Genomic DNA, 6,690 nt, shown 5'->3' on the forward strand with positions numbered 1-6,690 from the left:
GAAATGTGCTGGACTACATGGACGAAGATAGTATACACCAGCTATGTACTACTTCTTTTTCGGCTGTGGAAATCGCAAAAGCGAAGTCTTTATTATTTGATTCGCTTCCTAATGCTAAGAAACCGCCTCCGCGAAGAAAGGAACGAAATAAAAAGTCATCGCGTGACCTGGACGAGATTATTTGTGTTATGAAAAATAATAATGCGGAAACATTCCCGATATTTGTGGCAAAAGACCTACACAAACTTCCGCCGGTCACTTTTGACCACGTAGATGCGACTAGACTTTTGAAGGATATCCTTTGTCTACAAACTAAGTATAATTCATTAGAGGAGAAATTTGTGTCTATTGATAAATTTGACTTACTAAAGCAAGAAGTTGAAAACATAAAACATGCATCTTTAACCGATCCGTTTAAAAATGTTAATACGAGAAGAAGAGGTGCATGTACCCATGATAGTGCTTTTATGAATAGCGAAATTGTTGATTTGCAGTGCTTAACGGTTAATAAGTCACCACTGTTGGGTACAAAGTCCAATAACCGCTGTCCGAGTGCGTTGAACTCAACGCCGTTGTCAGCTGACGGTCAAGATAACTTTGTCTCTTTCGTGCATGAGCAAAATAATGTATCGGCAAACACAAGGCACGTGGAGGCACCAATATCTACCGCGGTTTCGAGCACCGAGTGCGAGAGCAGACGCAATGGATACGACGGCCTTAAGGGATCGAGCGAGATGGTGCATATAGCGAAGCAGATTGAGGCCACCGCGGTTTCGTGCACTATCGACGGATCGACATCGCGCGTTGCTGCTCGCTCGTGCGCTCCGTGCAAGACTGATTCATCGACTGCGAATAATAAGTTGTCGTTGCCCGCGCCTGCGCAGGCTAATACTAATAACATTGTATCAGAGATGACCAGTGATAAACGTGAACGAAATGAACTTTATGTAAACAATGAATGGCAGGTTGTGCGCAAAAAATCTTCTAAAAGGTACAAATTTTTAGGTATGAAAGGCTGTGCCTCGTCTTTACAAGGGGATAAATTTAAAGCCGCAGACGTTAAGGTGCCACTGTTTATATCAAACGTAAGTACTGAGACTAGTGAGAGTGATATAGTGAATTATATAAAAGAAAAAACGTGCGAAAGTGTAACGCTTAAAAAGATTAATATGAAAATTAAAAGGCAATATAATGCGTATAAATTGTACGTGCCGAAAAATAAATTAAATTTATTTTTGAATGACACTTTTTGGCCTAACGGCATAACTTTCAGGCGCTTTGTACAATATTTAAATAAAGCGAAAGGTCAAGTTCCTACTGAAATTAAATAATAATTATTAATATGGATTCAGAAAATAAAATTTATTGTAAATTTACTACTTTTAATTGTAAATCGATTAAAAGGTCTATTGATAGTGTTCGTATGATTTGTAGTGATTCAGATTTGGTAGCCTTACAAGAGACATGGTTACTACCTCATGATATACCGTTTATTGGAACTGTTTCTAACAACTTTGAATATACTGGCAAATCAGCAGTTGATACATCATCCGGCTTACTGACTGGTAGACCTTATGGGGGAGTAGCCATTCTCTGGAGAGTTGGCATATTTGACTCGGTAACAGTAATACAGTGTAGTAGTTCGCGGTTGGTTGCTATAAAAGCCACAATAAGGGGCCGCGCTATAATTGTTTTTTCTGTTTATATGCCAACGGACTCGATACTTAATCTTAATGAGTTTACAGAAGTCCTAAGTGAAATAAATGCAGTTGTAGTGAGTAGCGATGTTGAATGTGTTTTTATTCTAGGAGATTTTAACGCCCACCCCCAGGAACTCTTTTATAAAGAGCTGCTTAATTTCTGCACGGATCAGTCCTTAGTATGTGCTGATGTGATTAAATTAGGGGAGTCTGCGAGTAACTACACATTCATCAGCGAGGCTCACGGATGTAGGCGATGGTTGGATCATTGCGTTGTATCTCAGTCTGCCTGGCATACAATTGTTAACGTAGGAATAGACGAGGGTGTGTATATGTCAGACCATTTGCCTTTATTTATTAAATGTGACTTAGGTGCTGTGAGGCCACGGCACATGGCCCGCGACTTGCATCGGAGTTCGGTTATTTGGGGTGAAAGAAGTGATTCTCAAATTGATAGTTATCGCGAGATATGTGACGACCGTTTAAAAGAAATTGATCTCCCCCAGGAGCTGTTCAGTTGCAGTGGCGGGTCGTGTTCCTTGGCTGAGCATAGAATTGTTTTAGATCGACTTTATAGTAAAATTGTACAGAGTCTATCTGAAGCGGCGGTATTGTCTTGCGAGGCGAGGCACCCTAAAAAAGATAGACGAAATAGATTATGTGGGTGGAATAGGTATGTGAGAGAAGCTCACCGGGAGGCGAAACTTAGTTTCAAGTTGTGGGTATCTCATCAGCGTCCGAATTCTGGCCCTGTTTATAATCAAATGTCTATGGCTCGAAAAATTTTTAAAAGTCGACTTAAATGGTGTCAAAATAACCAAGACCAAATTAAAATGGACATACTAGCTGAACAGCAGGCTTCAAAAAATTTTGTTCAATTTTGGAAATCCACTTCTAAACTTGATATTAAGCCAAGTTTGCCGGTGAGTGTGGAGGGGCGTAATAAACCTGAAGATATAGCTAATATGTTTAGAGAACATTTTAAAGTGCGATCACCTTTGGGGCCTTCGGCCGCGATTTACGAGGAGCCCGGCAGGTGTGGGGATGAGCCTCTGCTTCATGTCTCTTCTAAGCAGGTTGCATCTATCATAAAAAACATGAGTAGAGGTAAATCTCCGGGCCATGACGGACTCAGTGTCGAACATTTAAAGTATGGGGGATGTCACTTGCCGAGAATACTTTCCATGTTCTACACCTTATGTATTAGCCACGCCTATCTTCCCGCGGCTCTCATGAAAACTGTAGTCGTGCCTGTGATTAAAAATAAGACGGGTGACATCTCCGATAAGGGAAATTATCGCCCCATATCGCTCGCAACGATTCTAGCCAAGGTGTTGGACAGTGTGCTTGATGCTAATCTTAATGGCTTTTTAAGCCTCCATGACGCTCAGTTCGGTTTTAGACCCGGTCTCTCTACTGAAAGCGCTATTTTGAGTCTTAAGCACACTGTTCAATACTACAACAAGCGTAGGACTCCTGTGTATGCTTGTTTCCTCGACCTATCCAGGGCATTTGATCTGGTGTCGTATGACGTCTTATGGAGGAAGCTGAGGGACAAGGGTATACCGGCAGGCATATTAAATACGTTTAAATTCTGGTATGCTAACCAAAAAAATGTTGTTCGATGGTCTAACTCATATTCCGAAGTGTATGGGCTCGAATGTGGTGTTAGGCAAGGCGGACTTTCGTCTCCCAAGCTATTTAATTTATATGTCAATGACCTTATTGTCGGGCTCAGCAGTATGCGTGTCGGTTGCAGCATTGGAGGTGTCTGCGTTAATAATATCAGTTATGCCGATGATATGGTGTTGCTGGCCCCGACTGCTTCTGCTGTGTCTGAATTATTGAGAGTTTGTGAGAAATACGTTGAGGCACATGGTCTGCAATACAATGTAAACAAATGTAAATATGTTGTATTTGGGGACACCGGTAAGTATCCTAGATGTACTTCCACCATAGCTCTTAATGGTATAGTTATAGAAAGAGATAAACAATTTAAGTACCTTGGGCATATGCTTACCGATGACCTCCGAGACAATGTGGACATTGAGCGGGAGCGACGGGCGTTGGCGGTTAGAGCCAATATGTTGGCTCGTAGATTTGCTCGTTGTAGTAAAGACGTAAAAATAATGCTTTTTAAGGCGTTCTGTCAGAATCTCTACACGAGCAGTCTATGGGCCAACTATGCGGATCGATCGCTAAATGCTCTTCGTGTCCTGTATAATAATGCCTTCCGAATGCTGTTGAAACTGCCACGCTTCTGCAGCGCCTCCGGGATGTTCGCTCAAGCACACACATCGGATTTTTGGGCCGTAATTCGCAAAAAAACAGCTTCTCTTTTAATGAGAGTGCGGGGCAGTTCCAACAGTATTATAAGGACCATCGCGGAGGATGTAAGTGCGCCAATCATGGGACACTTTGTGCGCACACTTGTTGCGTCAAAGCGACATGTCTACGCGTAGAGTGTCCTATGGTGGACTTAGTTTTTTAGTTTTTTTAGATGTAATTTTACTAACATTAATACTTAGGTTTATTTTTTTTTTACTAACAAATGGATCTACGATATCCGAATTTTTGATGCTAAATAAAAATAAATAAATAATAATGGCAACATCCTGCTAGAAAAATTGTAATCAGCATGTTCTCTATTACTTACAAAATAATTTAGGTCACGTCTTGTATTCGTTTTACGCAGTCTTGTTTGAATGAATATTTTCTATATCTATAAATAATTTGAAATGTATCAGCTTAATGTAATTATGGTTTGAATTACTATTGAAATTATATGTCTTTTTACGTAAAAATAAGTTAAATATTTATTTAAGACGTCTTAAAAAAAGAAAATTATCTGGATACGTTTGACGTAGATTGGAACGTCGTGTCATTTCATTGTCAAGTGTAATGACATTGTTACGCGCGATAATTTAAACATTTCATTAGTGGAGTGAATTTCAGTTGACCATTATTTTATTATTAAAATCCTAATAACTGATTCACGATGGAGGATAAGAAGAAACGTGGATCTAATTATACACCTGCTGAGAAAGATATGCTCTTGGAAGTGATAAAAAAGTAAGTACTTACCCACATGAACAATAAAATACTATATTATTCTTTACGTAGCATGAAATACTTTGCTAATATGCACCCCTATAACATACAGATTTTAAACACTAAATTACCTACACAATTTGTAAATTATTTGGTAAAACTGTACATTATAGGGCGTGGAATTTGGGGGTAGTGGGGGGTGGAGAGAGGGGAGGTGGGTACTAGGAACTTCCCCTGTAAAGGGGGAGGCGCGAAAATTAATAGTTTTCGAGATATTTACAAATGAAGTTTTGGTCCGCCTAAAGCAAAGGGGGCGCAAAGTAAGGACTTAGAAAATTTTTGATCTAAAGTGAAAATTGTATAGGTATCGTAAAATACATAATTATTATTCAAAACGCTAAAATAAGCATGTTTTATAAAAAAAACTTTCTCTAAAATAAAAAATGGCCGAGATATTCGCCCTCAAAGATTGATGATAAAACCTAACCTAACCCTTTCCCTATCTCCTCATGTCTTTTTTATATTGTGTCAGACACTGCCTTAGCTCCGGCGCTACGGGAAGTGCAGCCCTTCCGCCCTTGCGTGACAAAGCACGGTCGTACGTACTCCGCTTCGCAGCTTCGGCTTGTTGGTCGCCTTCGGCGACCAGCCTCAGCCGCTCCGCTCCGCACGGCTCCCGAGCTTTGTCACGGCGGGCGAGGGCTGCTCTCCCTCCGCGCCTCCGGCTTTTTACATACACTCTAGGGGTAGGGCAGACAAGACCACGTGGAATTCGGGGTTGACAGCTTCGGTTCTATGGCAAGTCTTATGATAATGCAATGCTTATTTTAGCGTAACGTTTTTTAGCTAGATTCGGACTTTCGCAGCTTAATATTGAATACATAATATTCCATCATTGAAAAAAATTACATTTTACAATCCGTCATGTATCTTGGTAATTATCAAGTTTAGAGAAAAGTTGCCCCAACAAAACATGCTTATATTAGCGTAATCTTTACGATAAAGCAATAATAAATAGGTGTTATAATGATACCAACTCCATCAAAAATTTTCTAAGTCCTGCGCCCCCTTTGCTTTAGGTATTTTTTTCCAGTTCCACATTGATCTGAAGCAATTAATATTAATTATTACTTTACAATAATAGTTTTCAATACTAGTAATATTGCATTAGCTCTTTGATTTGAAATATGACAGATTTAATGTACTTAATAGACATTATGGTTAAATTTTTGAAACATGCTCCCTGAACTTCATTATTTTGAGGTGTCTAATCGATAAAGGGACTTTTCATAGTAAACTGCTTTTCTTTTTAGTTTCTTGACCTGTAGTTTTTTTTTTGTTTGAGTGGGAATCGCCCTAAAGTCGCTTCTGGCACTCGCCGGCCGCTGCCGCGGCACGCTCGCTTCGCTCGCTCGGCTCGTGCGGCAGTTCAAATGTTAACCTAACACGCTCGTCGCTTCGCTCCTCGCTACCTATTTGTATACTACAAGTAAAAGTTTAATAGTTTTGTACAGTTTTAGGGCTTAACAGGAGTACGCACGAAACGATTTCGACTGAAAGGCCGCAAACGAACGGTAACTGAAAATGACGTCGTTATTGTTTTGTTCCACGGTACAAAGCGTACAATTAATATTTTTGTTAAATTATAAATTGCGAATATTAATAATTTTATTTTATTTAATCTATTTTACAAAAACTATACTTAATAATAATTATTTTTAATGTTGTTGTTAAAAAATATACAAAAATCATAAATAAAATTTAAATTATAATATTTTTTTTGTTAGATAGAAATGTTTTACCTGAAATGAAACGCGTTCGACAATCGCTGTATGTCAATTTGACACTGTCATAACAGTAAGTTCGCGTTTCAAAGATAAAATGGAGTAAAATTTTCCGATTTTCAAAAATTCGTGACTCAAAAACTAAAAGTTTTCGC

This window comes from Colias eurytheme, chromosome 29, assembly GCF_061535395.1.
Source record: "Colias eurytheme isolate Ceu_HAF_F1 chromosome 29, ilColEury1 Martin Lab GWU primary, whole genome shotgun sequence".
Classification (NCBI taxonomy): Eukaryota; Metazoa; Arthropoda; class Insecta; order Lepidoptera; family Pieridae; genus Colias; species Colias eurytheme.